Source organism: Podarcis gaigeae (assembly GCF_964106915.1).
Source record: "Podarcis gaigeae genome assembly, chromosome: 11".
Classification (NCBI taxonomy): Eukaryota; Metazoa; Chordata; class Lepidosauria; order Squamata; family Lacertidae; genus Podarcis; species Podarcis gaigeae.
Window position 1 is genome coordinate 8843108 of NC_139687.1, and position 19343 is coordinate 8862450.

The 19343-nt window shown below is 43.5% G+C and overlaps 1 long non-coding RNA gene across 1 annotated transcript in view; it reads left to right on the forward strand.

Annotated features, from left to right (window-relative positions):
* Nucleotides 1-11649: 11649 nt before the first annotated feature.
* Nucleotides 11650-19343, forward strand: part of LOC310826833 — a 338675-nt gene continuing 330981 nt past the window's right edge. The window contains exons 1-2 of the long non-coding RNA XR_014556008.1: nt 11650-12883; nt 13700-14401. This is a non-coding gene — a long non-coding RNA (uncharacterized lncRNA). The remainder of the gene's footprint in view (nt 12884-13699; nt 14402-19343) is intronic.

The following is a 19343-nucleotide window of genomic DNA, read 5'->3' on the forward strand; positions in this document are numbered from 1 at the left end:
ATAGATTTGGAGCTCTTGTGCAATTCATTGGCAGATGCACTTTTTTTTGCATGGAGGGGGTATTTAAGAAGGGAAGCCAGTTCTTAAGGTATCCCCTACACTTGCTTTACATACAAACACCCAGTTTTATTCTCCCAGAAGTAAAAGGCAACACACAAACTGCTTACATTGCCAGAATATCCCATTTTGTTTCCTCAAATTACAAACCTCCCCCTTTTCTTATAGCCTCAACTTCTTGTAAGCAGCTTTATAATTATCCTGTACTCAGTATGAAATAACATAGTTTCAGTTCCTGGTAAGGTGGAGACTTCAATCATTTTTAATATGTCATGCCATCCTTATAATGCTACTAAAAATAGTTCAACCACCTTGTTGAACATAATTTTAGGTTAAATTGTCTTAAGAATGCACAAGAAAACCACTGTGTATTAGAGTATTCAGGTTCTGCACTAGGGTTGTCATGAATACACTTAAGGATATTTATTTTAACAGATCTGTTCTGAGTTCGACTTGGTTCAATACAACCTAAAGAAACTATTCTCTTGTATACATCCAAATAGAAAACAAAGCCATTACATTATTCTGGGGAAGCCCAAAGCTTCTCCACTTTGGTTTGGGGAATGGTGTGTGTATGTGAATAACAAATAGAATTCAATACTATTTTTTAGCAAAAGAAGGAAAAGGCATTTGTGAGGAATGAAAAGAGAGCGTAGACGTGTACTTAAAGAGATGGGAATGGCAGTCTGGAGCTACAATACATCACGATTAGTATTGGGATCACTTTCAAAACAAATACATGAGCAGCGGCTAGGGAAAGCTATTTCTGTCCTCAAACACAATAATGAGGAGGAGAAGAAAAAGAACTGCATTCATTTCAGTTATAACGAAGTGCATTTCATCAGGCCCATTCTTTGTTGTTTGTAATCTTATATTTCCCTGACAAGCCAATAATTTCAAGGTGGTTAATTTCTGATCTAAACCATGCAATACAGTTGATTCCTGTGTGCTGGTGAGGCCGAGGTTTTGAGTCAACCTGTTCCCGCCCCCTTTAATTCAAACTTATAGTGCATTTCTTGTTAATACATAACATTTCTGTGCAATGTATTTTTATTTTCTTTGAAAGAGTTTGGCTATGACACCAGGGCACTGAGCATAAAATCCAATGCAATACAGTCATACCTCATGTTACGTTTGCTTCATGTTACATTCTTTCAGGTTATGTCCCGCCGCGGTGACCCAGAAGTACCAGAAAGGGTTACTTCCGGGTTTCGCCGCTTGCACATGCCCACAAGCACCAAATTGCGCTGCGCACCTGCACAGACACGGCGCTTCAGGTTGAGCTCTTTTCATGTTGTGAACGGGCCTCCGGAATGGATCCCGTTTGCAACCAGAGGTACCACTGTACAGTGGAACCTTGTGTTATGTACTGTCCTCCTTGCAAATGCTTCGGGTTACGAGCTCTGCTAACCCGGAAGTAGATGCTCCCGGTTGCAACCTCTGCCCCAGGATGCAAGCGGAAGTCGCGTGCCAGCAGCACGGCAGCAGCGGGATACGCCATTAGCGAAAGTGCGCCTCATGTTACAAGCAGTTTCAGCTTAAGAACGGAACTCCGGAACGAATTAAGTTCGTAACCGGAGGTACCGCTGTAGTATCTCCCCTGCCTGTAACATTACATGATATGGTGTAAGCAGTGAAAACCAGGGGCAAGGAAGGGTGGTAGTAATTGCCAAGGGATGCATGGCTCAAATGTCAAGAGGTGCAGGAGATTGGATGAGTCATCCAGGATCATATGTGCTCTGTACTCAAGAGGTCTCTTGAATTGCGACACAGATTTAACATAGACAACATCGTGTGGGTCTGGGGGTGAAGCCAAACTGCTGTGCCAGCAGCAGCACTCAAGTGATCTCCCCAGGGTGCAAGACTGGGCAGTGTGTATGGAGGCCCTGGACTGCCCAGGTGACAAGATTCCACTCTCGGCCTCACGGATGTGGTCCAAAGGAAAGCAGAGCAATATGTTTGGTACCAGCTTGGCTGCAGGAGCTGCCAGAAGGAGGCGTACAAGAGGCAATCCTGCTGTCTTAGGGACTCCACTCCAGATCTGTGTTGGGTTTACTGCTTAGCTTTTTCTTCTTCCAAAGCTATCCCACAAGGCAGCAGAGGTTTAGGACCAGAGTTTTCCTTCTCCTAGATGGGCTACCTTCCCATCTACCTTCAGACCAGGCACATTTTCAGTCTTGTCTAGAGATGCCAGGGGTTCACATGAGTCTTCTCCATGCAAGGTAGATGCTCTTCCACAGAGTAATGACCCTTTCCTATTTCATGGTGTGCTGTTTTGAGGTGCTTAATGGGGAAATTACAGCATACTAACTGCACAAAGGGACGTGGGTGGCGCTGTAGGTTAAACCACAGAGCCTAGGACTTGCCGATCAGAAGGTCAGCGGTTTGAATCCCCGCGATGGGGTGAGCTCCCGTTGCTTGTTCCCTGCTCCTGCCAACCTAGCAGTTTGAAAGCATGTCAAAATGCAAGTAGATAAATAGGTACCACTCCAGCGGGAGGGTAAATGGTATTTCCGTGCGCTGCTCTGGTTCGCCAGAATCGGCTTAGTCATGCTGGCCACATGACCCGGAAGCTGTACGCCAGCTCCCTTGGCCAATAAAGCGAGATGAGTGCCGCAACTCCAGAGTCGGCCACAACTGGACCTAATGGTCAGGGGTCCCTTTACCTTTAACTGCGCAAAATAAGGCATCCTCTTTTTTCAAAAGCTGTCTGAATGTGCTCCTTGGTGTGCCCTTCAGATAATCTATTTCAGTGAAAGCGCCTCACAATATTTGATCGTTGGCTGTATTTGCCTGGCTGAATCTGCCACTTGTAGCTGAACAGCCCTACAGCTGTACGGTGTGTCGTAAACTTTATTTTTAGGGATCTAGTAAAGATTTTTGTCCGGTCTCAGGCCTTTGGGGAGGGATCATTGCTGGAGAGTCGTAATCCCAAGTTAAACCATATAATTTCTCCCACCCCCTAAATTAGCACTCACGAAAACGCAAGGGAGATTCAGTTTCAAAAGGGGTGGGCCGGGCTTCCTGTAGCCCTGCTTGTCCTTGGTTCATCTCGCGTACAGCAAATCTCCGACCGGGAAGGCTGTGGAAGTATTGAACTGTTGTCTGGAGTCATTGATGGGCAGGATGTAGGCGAATAAAGTGAAACTTAATCTGGACAAGGCAGAAGTGCTTTTGGTCAGGAAATGACCCCGTGATCGGGAGTCAGCTTGTTCTGGATCGGGTTTCTCTCCTCTTTGATAATGCAGCGTGGGACCGCTCCTGGACCCAGCTTTGCTCCTGAATGTTCAGACAGAAACTCTGGTTAGGAACACTTTTGATGGCACCCGCTGCACTTGTTTCTGGAGAAAAATGACCCTGGACCCAATCACACATGCCTTAGCACAGACCAAGTGTCCCTATTTTCCAGGGATGTCTCTAATTTAGAGAAGCCATCCCATTTTCTGATCTGATCCTGGAATATCCCATTTCCCCTTAAAGGTAAAGGTAAAGGTACCCCTGCCCGTACGGGCCAGTCTTGCCAGACTCTGGGGTTGTGCGCCCATCTCACTCAAGAGGCCAGGGGCCAGCGCTGTCCGGAGACACTTCCGGGTCACGTGGCCAGCGTGACATCGCTGCTCTGGCGAGCCAGAGCCGCACACGGAAACGCCGTTTACCTTCCCGCTGGTAAGCGGTCCCTATTTATCTACTTGCACCCGGAGGTGCTTTCGAACTGCTAGGTTGGCAGGCGCTGGGACCGAGCAGCGGGAGCGCACCCCGCCGCAGGGATTCGAACCGCCGACCTTTCGATTGGCAAGTCCTAGGCGCTGAGGCTTTAACCCACAGCGCCACCTGCGTCCCATTTCCCCTTAGGACGTCCCTATTTTCATTGGAGAAATGTTGGAGGGTATGGAGTTATCCCAAGCTGTCTGAAGGCGATCCTGTATAGGAGAGGTTTTTTTAAAAAAATGTTTAATGTTTTACTATGTTTTTATCTATGTTGGAAGCTGCCCAGAGTGACTGGGGCAACCCAGAAAGATGTGTGAGGTTTAAACAGTAGAATTATCATTAAGGAAAGGGACATCCCTATTTTCATCAGAGAAATGTTGGAGGGTATGTTAGCTTAGTGTAGCCTTGATAACTTCAGCTAGCACAAAAGGCTTCCAGGAGAGCTCTGACCAGTGCTAAATGTGTTGTTTTGCATTGAGGTGCCTATATTGCATTTGCAGGTAACATCAAATTTGGCTGGCCTCAGTATGGAACATTTTATTTGACTTTTTAAACACTTGGTCCATTTTGAGAAGCATGCATGCGTGCAAAAATGGTAGCATAAAGATAATAGAATAGACCCGATAGAAATCATAGAATCTTAGAGTTGGAAGGGAACATGAGGGTTTTCTAGTCCAGCCGACTGGAATACAGGAATTTTTTGCCCAACGTGGGGCTCCAGCGCATGATACTGAGATTAGAGTCTTATGCTCTACTGTCTCCCAGACTGTAGTATCCTCAACGTTGGTGAATTCTCATTCAGATTGTAAAATTCTGCATTTATTGAAATGGTTGTTCCAAATTCTTCCACCCACTATAATTTGGGTTACAAACAGTTGTGCATAACGCTGCCATGTGGAGGTTGTATATCTACTGTTAAGTTGTGGGTGAACATATCAGACGACACAGCGATTCTTCAAACAGCTCTTGTTTATTCATTGGCCAGAACAGAACTGAACTGAAGGGTTCAGCCAGCTTGCTTATATAGAGCTCCACTAGAACGTAACAGTAACCATTTTCTGTAACTATCCAATCACTGAACGTCACTTTCGATCCCTTATTTGCATATGTGGACCTGAGTGAAAACTATCTACAGTATCCCCCTGCTGGCCCAGGGTGAGAACTTCAGTACATAACATCTACTGTCTTTTAAAACACTGGTGTCTGTAGTAAAGGTCCTGTTAAAACAATGTATGCTAACTATTGGTGGGATCCCAAAGGGTTGTGCTCACTGTCCTGTTGGTTTGTTTTCGATTATCATTCCCAGAACCCTTAAACTGCTCTCAACATTCTAGATGTTTAAAAGGGAGCTCTGTCATTAGGTACAAAAGATTTTGAAAAGGGCAAATTGTGCTTGCTTTTCCCTCTCTTCCCAATGTCTTCATTAAAAAAAAAAATTGGGCTAGATCTTAAACTGTTTCTTGAACACAACGGACCTGAAAGGGTTGTCGGAGGCTACAACGAAAGCTCCTTTGAAGAGTAAGATTTCAGTGGAAAAAATGTTGCCTGAACATCTGTCATATAATTGGTCTTCAGCTGGTGGGCTGTTGCCACAGCACTTCTGGCAACATCTTCTTTTCCTAGTTATTTCTGCTTCTCTCAACTTTCTGCTGTCAGGAGAAGCAGCAGGATGCAAATCAAAAGACAACTTATGGTGTGTATATTTTGTGCATGTATCATAAAATGGGTGTCACCAGAAGTGGTCTCAGATGGAAGGTTAGGGTTAACCCAGTGTCAGAAAAGTTGAAGACTATTGTCCTGTACAATGTATCATGTCATTTTCATCGGGAGCAGATTTCGCATCATTGAATGACCCTCCACTGCTTCTCTCTGATGCAAAACAAACCTATTCTGGACAGTTAATGCAGTAGAAATCATTATTGCATTGTTTGGAGATATTTTTCACTTTCTTTTGGGGAGTTCAGTTTATGAAAGAAGAAGAATTTAATGTCCATGATGAAGATGTATCACAAGTGCTAGAACATGAGAAAACAAGGATTTTGACCACAGAACTAATAGGCAAATAGAGATGTGAGTGAATTTTGGAATTAATATTATATCTTTATATCCTGCCTTCCCCCCAGAACCAGGACTGTATAAAACACTGGAAATGTTATTATTAGTTCTGAAAATGGTTTTTAAGGATATATTTTTCCTAAACAGCTTGAGGTGGATTTTCTTTTTAACAATCAAATGGTATATAACTTTTAGAAAATGAATAATAAATAAACAATATTGACACACTTTAAGAAAATAAGTGGCTTTCTTTTAGATTGGGTCATACTTGGCTCAAGATAGAAATCTTGAAAATCTATCATTTAAAATTTATTGTCAAAGCATTAAACTTTCCAAGCATGTTGGTTACACCCTCAAACCCTTTCTGAAGAACGTTCCAATCGACTGTCAACCCCCCCCCCCAAAAAAAATACGTGTCCTAATTGGGTCATTAGTCTGGAAAATGCTGAATATCTGTCACAAGTGCAGCTGTCTATAGCATAAATGGAACCTGAAGTGACTTAGTTCCACGTTATTAGGTGTTTATTTGAGAGAATGGATGACAACTGCGGTGGCTGAGATCATTTAAACTGTCTTGTATGCTTATTGTAGCTGTGGTTAATCACATTATTACAGATGGCTGCTTTAATGGCCCATTTAGGTGCCACAGCGCTGGCACAGCAGTGCACAGGGTCAGCTGGAAGAATTCCAATGCCTGCGCACAGAGACGCCTCGTCCCCTTCCACAAGCACTTTGTCAGGAGCTCAGCCTACACTTGAGTAGGACCATGGCAGAGACACATGCCCGACTGGCATGTTCTCTCCCTCCTGGTCGATCGTTCAGGAGCTTCATTAGCTTTCTTCAGCCCGAACATCACAGCAACCAATGCCAACTGACACCGGCACACTTAGGGATCCGCAGAGCCTTCACAGTTGCGCAACAGACCTCAGCAACTCAGCATTTTGGCTAATCTACTTTATTTACATATAAACACACACGGAGCACTGCAACATGGCTCCCTCTCTCTCTAGCCTCAGACAGCAAAGAGAAAGAACAAAGGACAATAGTCCCACTTCACGGAACACAGTAACACAAACATCCTGTTTCACTCACTTCTCACTTTGTGGAGTCAAAACATATACCGTCATGTGATAGACAACAATCCCATGACTGTAACCATGGAGCAGGAATTCTAACACACTTGCCAGCCTTTCACCGTTCCCATTTCCAAGAATCGTGGTTGTGCTGCACTGTCTCAAAGTGGTTCACAGAATAAAATCAAAATATAAAACCACAAAATACATATTGAAAACAAAAGTAACAACAAGCCAATAACTCCCCCTCAAAAAAACCCACATTTTAAAAAGGCATAGGGAAACTCGGAGGGTCTGAGAGACATCCCCCAAACATGCTAAACTGGGATGTGTTGAGGTTGTGGCCACCCATTCAGAATTCAGTTTAAATTATGAAATGGAGAGCTGCCCTCTCTGCTGTTTATGCACTGGGGGAGAGAGGCATCATGTCTAATAAGCATGCCTTCAGAAATCTCTGGAGCAGCCTTTTGATTAGAAATGAGTGCCATTTAGGCCTTCACACTAGTTACAGGCATACAGCTGTCTGTAATGAATGTTATCAAGAACTTGATTAATAATGGAACGTATCCTTTGTAGCTGCAAGAATAAATAACACTCATGAGACTCTTCAGTGTTCTTAACAGTAGGTTGTCTGTTTACAGCATAAGTAATTTTTCATATCTGTCAGCCAGCTCTGAAATCTAAATGGTAAAGTCAGCTCTTGGGGGACCTGTTGACTAGCGATTACTCTGGAGGGGCTCCAGCTCCATCTGCAATCCGTGGTCTGCATTCATCTATGCTATGTGAGCTTTCTTGCTGATCCTCAATACAAAGGTGGCAAGAAGCCTCTACAATTACTTTAAATAAGAAATTGCCCTGTTTAAAACATTGAAATAGACACAGGTGATTACTCACCTACATAGTTAGCTATGAAAAGCCTCTGTCAATAAAATTAATCAGTGTTAATCAATAAAATTATCTGTGCTACAGGCAAATGGGCAGCAAGCCATTATGCCATCTGCTGTATCAATATGGATGTTATTCCTCTGCCTTGAAAAGTAAATGTGTGTACACTCTTCTTCTTCTTCTTCTTCTTCTTCTTCTTCTTCTTCTTCTTCTTCTTCTTCTTCATATACCACACTACACTATGCCCGTAGGTCTAAGTGTGCTTCACAGAATAAAATCAAAATATAAAACTACAAAATACATATTGAAAATAAAAGTAACAATCCAATAACTCCCCCTCAAAAAACCCCCACATTTTAAAAGGCCATAGGATATCAATCAAATCAACCAAAGGCCTGGTTAAAAAGGAATGTTTTTGCCTGGCACCTTCATTATACATCTCTATCTATCATCTATCTACCATCTATCTATCTATCTATCTATCTATCTATCTATCTATCTATCTATCTATCTATCATCTATATCTCTATCTATCATCTATCTATCTATCATCTATCTATCTATCTATCTATCTATCTATCTATCTATCATCTATCTATCTATCTATCATCTATCTATCTATCTATCTATCTATCTATCTATCTATCTATCATCTATCTATCTATCTATCTATATCTCTCTCTCTCTCTCTATCTATCTATCTATCTCTATCTATCTATCTCTATCTATCTATCTATCTATCTATCTATCTATCTATCTATCATCTATCTATCTATCTATCTAATCTATCATCTATCTATCTATCTATCTATCTATCTAATCTATCATCTATCTATCTATCATCTATCTATCTATCTATCTATCTATCATCTATCTATCTATCTATCTATCTATCTATCTATCTATCTATCTATCTATCATCTATCTAATCTATCTATCATCTATCACATCTATCATCTTCCTTCCTTCCTTCCTTCCTTCCTTCCTTCCTTCCTTCCTTCCTTCCTTCCTTCCTTCCTTCCTTTCTTTCTTTCTTTCCTTCCTTCCCTTTAAAGTTGTATTCTGTCACTTGCTGCTTTCAAAATCTCCCCATGCCTTCACGCTGCTTAACTTGAGGGTAGCTGAGTTTGTCAAACGTAGAATGACTCTTCCCATCAAGGCTTACCTGATGATAATGTCTGACAAAAAACGCTTTCTGCTTCTATTGATCCTATTGACAAAGTGTCCCATTTAAAAAATGTAAGTGCATTAATGTCATCCATAACTATTAGTAAGGAGAATGCCCTGGGTTCTGAATTAAAAAAGAAGCAGCAGCAAACCCGAATGTTGTTCATAATCTTTTACTTAGACAGGAGACAGACACATGTAAGCATACATAAGTTCTTTATCATTATTATATTGAATATTTCAAAACGAGTTGCCCAGAAGAAGAAAAGTCCTTCAAAATCATATCTTTCATCAAGAGGCTTGACTGCAAATAACATTCTGCATAGCTTTCTGTAAATGTGCCATGCTAAAATTTCCCTGCTCAATTACACAGGCATTCTTGGCGTTAATTTTAATCTGTTCCACACCATAAGCAAATGGCTTCCCCCTCGCCACCAGGGAAGAACGGGTGAGTGAAGATCTTCATCAGGAGCAAAGATGGAGTAAAGATTTACATCAGGATCTGCTGCCCCTCATGGGTGGGCAAGCCCTGGTGGCTACAGGCATCATCATCATCATCATCATCATCATCGTACCTTTATTGTCCATGTACAACCTGTGTACAATGAAATTAACCAAGCCTCCCTCCCCCGCACAAACACTCAATCTCTTTGCACTCTGTGTGCTTGTCGCACAACACACAAACCCCGAAAGTCAGTTGCAGTATATTATTTTCCGTTCAGCAGCCTAATGGCCCACAGATAGAAACTGTTTTTTAGCCTGATTATACTTCTATATCTCCTGCCCGAGGGTAGAAGATTAAAGAGGTGCTGGCCGGGGTGTGAATTGTCCCTGAGACTTTTTCTTGCTCTCCTAAGACATCAATCCCTTGCAATGTCATCTGGTGGGCTCAGGGGACAGCCCATGATATCATGTGCTGTGTTCACCACCCTCCGTAAAGACTTTCTGTCCATGGCTGTCAAGCCAACGTACCACACTGTGATACAATATGAGAGGACACTTTCTATTGTGGACCGGTAGAAGAAGGTCATCAATTGTTGTTTAACATTGTTCACAAGACCCTGAGGAAATGGAGTCTCTGTTGGGCCTTCCTAACTACCTGAGTTATATTATTTTTCCAAGTGAGGTCTTCACCAAGGAATTTGAAGGAGGAGACTCTCTCCACACAACTCCCCTGATATACAACAGGGCTTTACATTTGGTAAAGATGTATCCTTACCCCAAGGCTTTCTCTGATCATAGGTAAAAGGTAAAAGGAAAGGACCCCTGGGCAGTTAAGTCCAGCCAAAGGCGACTATGGGATTATGGTGCTCATCTCTGCTTTCAGGCCGAGGGAACTGCTGTTTGTCCACAGACAGCTTTTCCAGGTCATGTGGCCAGCATGACTAAACTGCTCCTGGTGCACAGAAGACCATCAGAGCACCCAGAAACACAGTTTACCTTCCTGCCACAACAGTACCTATTTATCTACTTGAACTGGCATGCTTTCAAACTGCTCTGTTGTCAGGAGCTGGGACAGAGCAACGGGAGCTCACCCTGTCGCAGGGATTCGAACTGCCAACCTTCCAATCAGCAAGCCCAAGAGGCTCAGCGGTTTAGACCACAGCACCAATATGGTTCTATTGTTTATACCACTTGGAGTTTTTCATATTAAGCAATTTAAAAATGTTTTTAACTGAAATATCCCCCCCCCATTGCCACCTTTCCTCTCTCCACTCCGAGCAAGATTTCTGTAACAACCAAACATCTACTTTCTTTCTCTCTCTTCTTAATTCCTTTCCCAATTCTCCCAAGTTCCCATCTATGCCTTCCTTGAGCTTGCTCCAACATTCTGCGAATTTTGAACCTCTGCCTGCTTTCTGACACAACTCTTGCTTGTGCCTTGAGTTGCCATAATCTGGAAGAGCTTCACTTCCCATAATGCCCCTGATGCTGCTCTTACATGTGTTTTGACCAGTCACCAGTAGTCACTCTGCCTCTTATCTTCCACAACTCCCAGACAAGCACCTCTCCTGCTTCCCTCACAGATCGAATACAATGGAGGGACCTGTGGCCTTCCAAATGTTGTTGAACTACAACTCTCACCAGCCCCAGCTAGCAAACCAATGGTAAAGGATGATGGGAGTTGAAGTCCAATAGCATCTGCAGGGCCACACATTCCCCACCCTTGCTGCTCAATATTCTTTCACTGAATTGTGAGCATCACTCTGGCATCAAGTAGAGCAGTAAGGTAAAGGGACCCCTGACCATTAGGTCCAGTCGTAACCGACTCTGGGGTTGTGGCGCTCATCTCGCTTTACTGGCTGAGGGAGCCGGCGTCATGCGGCCAGCATGACTAAGCCGCTTCTGGCGAACCAGAGCAGTGCATGGAAACACCGTTTACCTTCCCGCTGGAGCGGTACCTATTTATCTACTTGCACTTTGTGCTTTCGAACTGCTAGGTGGGCAGGAGCCGGGACCGAGCAACAGGAGCTCACCCCGTTGCGGGGATTCAAACCGCCAACCTTCTGATCGGCAAGTCCTAGGCTCTGTGGTTTAACCCACAGCACCACCCGCATCCCTTTATGCAAAGTTACTAATATATAAAAATCAGTATCAGTTCATTTTCCTTTTTACTCACCCCTTCTCAGCCTCTGGGTTCTCACCCAGGGTTCAAACAAACTCTCCACTTACCCTCAAAAGTCTCACAAGTTTGGTCTTCAACCAAAGCACCACCCGCGTCCCTAGAAGAGCAGTACTATTGAGCTTTTTTGGTGGGAGGGGCAAAGTTGTTCAGCTTTTTTTTACTTTTGACCAAATCTGTTGTGCTGTTTTTGCAAAGAAGAAGAAGCAGTTTTTGAGCTATTTTTAAGGGAAATTGCCAAAATCTACACTTCTGACATGGGTTGCAATATGTCCAGATTTCCCTTAACATTTCAGTGATTTCCACCCAGACACTGTTTCCAACGGCCGAATCCTGGCTATGTCTGGGAGCTTGCAGCTACTTGATTCCACCCTATCCCTTTTAGCTTTGGCGCTGTGCTAGGCTGAGTGAAGGCTTGGTTTGGCATGTAGTATGAACTGGAACTTGTTGTGAAGAGCAACCCTTGGCCATAGCTCATAGTTAGTGAGGAGGAGAGATCTATGGCACAAGTCTGGATTTGGATGACACAACGTGGCTCAGCTCAGTGCGGTGTAGCAGTAAAAAAGACAGGGGACTCAGCTATACAGCTGCAAATAAAATGTTTTAAATGTGTTGTAAAATGCAATATACAAATGTGACACTAGATGGCAACAATGAGCTATGCCAAATCAAATGTATTTTTCAAAACGTTTTTAAAAAGGCATTTTCATGGCGTTTTTAATATGTGCGTAGATTCCGCCAAGGGGAAGCAGCTGTGAGCTCTTTTCCAGCAGTCCACCATACATTCCTGTGGTCCCAGTAAGCTTTAATTTGGAAAACTGTATTGTGTTAACCAGGCCATTGCAAAGAAACCGATCCACAACTCTTCTTCCCTTACTGGTTTTTTTTTTAAGAGCCCTTAAAATATATTTATGATGACTTCCTCATCTCCTTGAAGAAATTCAGTAAGCAGCAAAAGTAGTTATTTTTAAATATTAAAAAATATAGTAAGTCCCCTGCTGTCCCGCTCCAGTAGTTAGCTCTGTTTACAAAGTGTTTTCATTGTATTTTCTCAGTCTCAAATGCCTTTTTAGTTTTAACGCTAGGAGGGGGGGGGGCAAAACATGTTTTGTGTGAATTCAGAGTAACAGCACAATCATAAACCTATTTACTCAAAAGTATGCCCCACTGTATTCAGCAAGGCTTACTTCCAGCCCCAACCACATACAGCACAATCCTAACCATATTTACTCAGAAGCAAATCTGATTGAATCCAATGGGCCTTTATACTAGGTAAGTGAGGGCAGGATTGTAGCCTAAACTAGTTTTAAAGAGGGTTGTTTGTTGCGTGTCGAGGTCCCCAGGGCCACTCCAATAACTCACACATCACACAGAATTTTTTGTTTAAGATTTTTGGCATAATTTGGGCCACAACTTTATTAAAATACAAATTTGTGAGTGGTTGCTTAGGCATTGGTTGCGACTATCTGCCCCCACCATGGGGGACAGACTGACATTCCGCACGATACGAAAGTCAGAATAGGGGAATACACTTGGGGGTTACGCGGAGCAGGGAACCTGCCCTCACCCCAAATGCAACCAGGAGCTCATTGCTATGGCCTGAGCCCCCTTGACAGGGTGGACAAGCAATAGTTAGCCCCCAATTCCTTTAACGGAATCCCTTGCAGCAGCAGCATTAGAGGGGCAGGCACAGCCAATCCATGCCCCTCAACCAACCAAACCATAAACCAATGCCTAACCGCAACCTTACAAGTTGTGATGATTTGCTACGCAGTAGGCAAAAACCAAATGGCCCCAGCCAATCAGCCAGATGGACAAAATTCCTACCAGGCCCCTGCCCCAAGAGCAGAAGACCCCATGACAGGCATAGCAAGGTCAAAGCGAACAACCCTAATTCTAGGGGGGGACGGACGGGCAATCCGATGCATGGGCGAAAAGAGGAAGCCCTAGCCTCGTGTAAGGAGTTTTAGCATTTCTGGCTGTCAATCAATCAATCAAATGGCAACATTAACTTCTTCCCAACAACAAGGGAAGCCCCAATCACAACAGTGGCCAATGATCAATTAGCCCGCCCCACAACTTTGGAGTGTCCTAGCGGCCCCCACCGCAACACGTGCTCTCCATGAAGGAGAACATGCTTTGTGGCTGTGATACTATACCTCTAACCACCATCCTGTTAAGCTAAGAATACAAAAGCTTTCACGCTTCTAGATAACCAGCAGACAGCAGAATGCAAAATAAGAAACCTCAGAATTTTAAATTCTGATGGGGCAAATCAGGTTGCTTAATAATCTTTTCTCTCTCACCGTGATTCAGCTGGAGTCTGGGAATCCACCTTGAAAAAAATGCAATTCTGGGGGATATTTTATCATTTCCAATACAGACCTACAAGAAGATTGTTTATTTTCCCCAAAACTAAACTTGTTTCAACCTTAACAATTCCAAACATTTGAAAAAACGCCAAAGAACTATATTGTCTGCCACATTTACAGTGGAATTCTATACATGCCTACTTAGAAGTAAGTTCCATTAACTTCCACAGGACTTATTCCCAGGTAAATGGGGTTAGGATTTTAGGCTCAAGTGACACACTCATTGTCAACCTCACTATTTTGTACTAGATAAATAACAGCTTTCATTCCATATAGTGCTTGTCGCCTTATAAATGCAAGAAGCAATTAATATAATTCTATACGCAGTGACCTAATGATACAGTTGAAAACAGATCATAATGTTTTAACAGCTAATGTAAGTTATTTCGCTGTTATCTGGCCTCCACCAAATTGAATCAGATCTCTTTCTTACCAGCTCATTTACAGCAATTGGAGTTGCTGTTCAGATTTATCCAAGATCAAAATCAGACTCAATCGGTGGGGCTAGCAAGATATGCTTTCCTACGTTTCAGCAATAGTCTTAGGCTACTGTTTTATGAATCTGCTGAAAAGCTTCTATTGGCAATAGACTGCTCTGAAGTTTTGGCTTTTCGCCGGTCTTCTGAAGCATCTTTAAGCGACCTTCCAGTCTCTGGGTCCATTCACGTCGGAGCCTGGGGACAAGGAACAGACGCTCTCATCAGTGAAATCCCTCGCCAGATTTTTCAGATGTCTAGCTCTTTTGCGTGATAGCAATGCTGTCCCTTTTCTTTCATCACCGATGCACTTGCCTTGTGTTAATTTAGCAAAGGTATCTCTCCAGCCTTCTGGCTGGAAACACAGAGAGAATACTAATGGCATAGCTCATCATCAGTGTGAAACCTGGTGACATTGCTAGATTCCAGAGGAGTCAAACAACTGGGAAAATGCTGTCATTAGATATATGCCACCTTCTCCCCAGGGTATTCCCTTGATGAAGCCTAACTGCTGCCTCATAGGAAAAAAATCATATAATGCATGCATTGGAAATGACATCAAGGAAATCTGTGAGCACAGACTGCTGTTTATGTTACTCCTGTCAAAACAAAACTCAATGAATTGTCTAAATAATATGCATGCCGTTTGAATCAACAATATGCAGTTTTAATGTTGCCTAGAAACTTTCCATATGCCTGATTGAGCTTTTAATATAGACCCAGTTGACAGAAAATGTCCCAGTGAAAGATAAAGATTCCCACCCACTGCAGACATCTCTTAGGAAGGATATAGATTGTAGGGGAAGTGGCTGAGGCACAGAAACAAAATGTCAGTAAAGTCTAGTGCCTATGGTCAAGTTCTAGCCAGGACCCTTGAAAAGGATTGAGGGTATTAAAATCTGGAGTAAAATCTAGTGTATTCACATCTGTTACAAAGGCTACATATATTGTGTTTTCTTGAAATGACCCGAGGCTAGATTTTATTGGGCTCTGCATTGGATTGTGTGGACTGAGTCCTTGCAGTGGGGTGTGAGTGGAGACTGAGTCTGCAGACGCATGAGGAACAGGAGAATAAGTGACCGGATGTGTGTGGAGTGTTTCAGCATAAGTCTTGGGAAATGCTTATGGGGAATAGAATTAGGGGTCCGCTAAGATGGTAAGCATGGGCAGGGGGAGATATGGTAGGGGATCGAGCTGGCCAGGTAAAGAGAAGAGGGAACAGATGTTGGAGGCGATCCCCACTTCCAGTCCTTCCATCCATCCTTCCAGATCTAGGTTGGTCTGCCATTTTACTCTCTGGTTTGGTAGAGCAGTTATTTAATGCCAGATCTGCCCATAGTGAGATTTCTACCATTCACAGCTTGATCATGGATGATGGGGCTGGCTGATTTGTATTACTGAGACCTGGATAGCTGAGCTGGGTGGCGTTAATCTGACTCAGCTGTGTCCACCTGGGAACTTAGCACAGCATCAAAACAGTCTGGACAGTTGGGGCAGTGAGTGAGGAGTCACTGTAGTCAACAAGGATGATATCTCTCTCATAAGGAGACTCCCTTGCTCCCTTGAGGCCCTGCATCTGGTGTTGGACCACACATAGAAAAGGGGTGCTGCCCGTGATCCTCACTGTCCAGTATTCTCCCTACCCAAGCTGGTGGAGCTAGTCTCAGCAGTGGTGTTGGAGAACTTCAGGGCCATTTTTCTGTGGGACTTCAGTAGACTTCCTGCGGCTGTCTTAAATGGACCAGATTGAGACTTCACGGTCCCCATTACAACTGTGGAGATGTCTCAATATATTGCTGGCACAATGCACAGAGACAGATATATTGATTGTTCTTTGTATGGGGTGGGGTCTGGAGTGGGGAGAGTTGTAATGACCTCCTTGTCATAGCCAGACCATTTATTGTGACGACACTTTCCCCCGTAGGGTTGGAGGACTTATTGAGATTGTTATGTACTGAAGTTCTCACCCTGGGCCAGCAGCGGGGATACTGTAGATAGTTTTCACTCAGGTCCACATATGCAAATAAGGGATTGAAAGTGACGTTCAGTGATTGGATAGTTACAGAAAATGGTTACAGTTGCGTTGTACTGGAGCTCTATATAAGCAGGCTGGCTGAACCCTTCAGTTCAGCTCTCTTCTGGCCTGTGAATAAACAAGAGCTGTTTGAAGAATCGCTGTGTCATCTGATATGTTCACCTACAACTTAACAGAGATGGTCCACCCTTGGAGAACTTTTGAAGTCTGAAGCATTCCTGAATGCTTCTGGGGGATTTCCAGGTGACAGAGCAGGCAATCCTTTTGAGCCTCTAGTCTCACAATAAAAGGGTGAGATGAGAGGAGCTACTGACGCAACCAGTCACCAGTTCCTGCTCCAACACTGCAGAATTCATGTGACTCTTTGGTGTTCTGGAAAACTACAGACAGTGAAATAGGTCAGATGACATCTGGGGTGGAAATGGTGTCATAAACTAATCATAAAGACAACTGAATGTGTTACAGGGCATTATTTGGCCAGTTACGGGGTTGTAAAGGTAATACATTATTATCTGCTTCGGGCTTCTCGAGATTTCTTTTTGATTGTGCATCAATTATGATTTGTGTTCATGGTGGTATAGGAGCGGTTATACATGAACCTCCAGATACAATGCCCCTCCAGAGAGCAATAATGTGGTAACGCTGCAGAATTGTGTGCGGATGGTCCAGTATAAACACTATTATTGCATCAATGACATGTAACACAAAGGAAAACACCAGTCTGAGGAAGCCTTGTGCTCCACTCTAGGACTGTCCATGGGAATGAAGAGCAGGTAACAAATATTTTAAATAAATAATACAGAAATATCACATTGGCAGACGCTCCAAGTATCCCTGTTTTCCAGGAATGTCCCTAATTTAGAGAAGCCGTCCCAGTTTCTGATTTGATCCCAGAGTGTCCCACTTTTCCTTAGGATGTCCCTGTTTTCATTGGAGAAATGTTGGAGAATATGGAGTTATCCGACCCCTGATCTGTCTGAAGACAATCCTGTACAGGGAAGTGTTTTTTTTTTTTTAATGTTTAATGTTTTATTATGTTTTTATATATGCTGGAAGCTGCCCAGAGTGGCTGGAGCAACCCAGTAAGATGCGTAGGGTATAAATAGGAAAATTATTGTTATGGAATGGGACATCCCTATTTTCTTCAGGGAAATGTTAGTCTCAATTAGTTCTGAGGGCCAGTGTGGACGGGTGCCCTCCACACAATCAGAACAGCAGGGACCAGAACTTAAGAGCCATCTGACTGTGTCCATGGTGAAATTGTGCAGAAACAGCCACACCTATTATTGCAGAAAATTATGTAGTTTAGGGAAAATATGTGATAACACTTTTGACAATGATCAACATACAATCTAAGTACTTTTAAAAATTGCAAGTGTGAAAATGCAATAAGCTGAAGATCCTTTATGGTATAGCGCCAAGAGTGGAACCAGTTGATAATATAACTGGAGGCCATTGATGAGAGATTAACTTCTCAGCAATACTATGCACAGAAAGCACCCAATATTCTAGGCCAAGAATGAAATGTCACTGCTCAATATACCACTGAGTCTTGTTGCCTGCCTCCTTTAATGTCTCAATAAGCATTGCCTGGCCTTTTAAGGCTGTGGTCATTTTCATTTTGTTTCCAATTTAGATTGCAAATTACTGTTTAATATTTTTTTCCAGTTTGATCTGCCCTGTAGTCAAAGTGGCATTCTCAAGAGGGCACAGTCAAGATCTTAAAAATCAGTCTAATCAGCAGGGAATATCTTTATTCAAAGCACAGTCTCTCTTTGGCCAAGTGTGACTTGCTAACTACAACAACCCAGGGAACATAAAGAGAATATTTGTCTTCACTTCAGCCTGCTGCTTGCTCATAATCATCAGCTGCCCTCAGGAGGGAGGTCAGTCTCTCTATCTAGCCTGTTGAATTAAATGAACATTGTTTGAATTATGATTTGTAAAAGTTACTTTGTGTGGAGCCTCTGCGAATTATTTGGTTGTGGTGGAAATTTCTAATGAAGAGCTGGGGAAACTTTGGAGGAGACTAGAGCGTTCCTTCCAGTTCTTGGAGTCCTCTGATCTGCTAGCAAGGACAGCAGGCAAAGCACAAGTTGAGAGACCCTTCATCCACTGTAAGGTAAAGGTAAAGGGACCCCTGACCATTAGGTCCAGTCGTGACCGACTCTGGGGTTGTGGCGCTCATCTCGCTTTATTGGCCGAGGGAGCCGGCATACAGTTTCTGGGTCATGTGGCCAGCATGACTAAGCCGCTTCTGGCGAACCAGAGCAGCACACGGAAACGCCATTTACCTTCCCACCGGAGCGGTACCTATTTATCTACTTGCACTTTGACGTGCTTTCGAACTGCTAGGTTGGCAGGAGCAGGGACCGAGCAATGGGAGCTCACCCCATCGTGGGGATTCGAACCGCCGACCTTCTGATCGGCAAGTCCTAGGCTCTGTGGTTTAACCCACAGCGCCACCCGCGTCCACTGTAGCCATCAATATTTCCAACCGTAGTCAAGGCCAGCAGGCCAGGGGAAAAGACTTGGGGGGTCAGATGAAATGGGGTGGTGGTTCACCATCTGTAAAAGCATTCCTGAGAGATGCCGATCCTGTCTCTTCTTGAAAACCTTCCATAAAAAGGCATCTTCTTTCATTATTGAACTGCAGAGAGTTTGGTGCTCATTGGCATACTCTCAGAGCCTCCATGTGTCCTTATTTTCCAGGGACGTCCCTGATTTAGAGAAGCCATCCCGGTTTCTGATTTGATCCTGGAATGTCCCATTTTTCCTTAGGATGTCTCTATTTTCATTGGAGAAATGTTGGAGGGCATGGTAAAGGTAAAGGTAAAAGTAAAAGTACCCCTGACCATTAGGTCCAGTCGCGGACGACTCTGGGATTGTGGC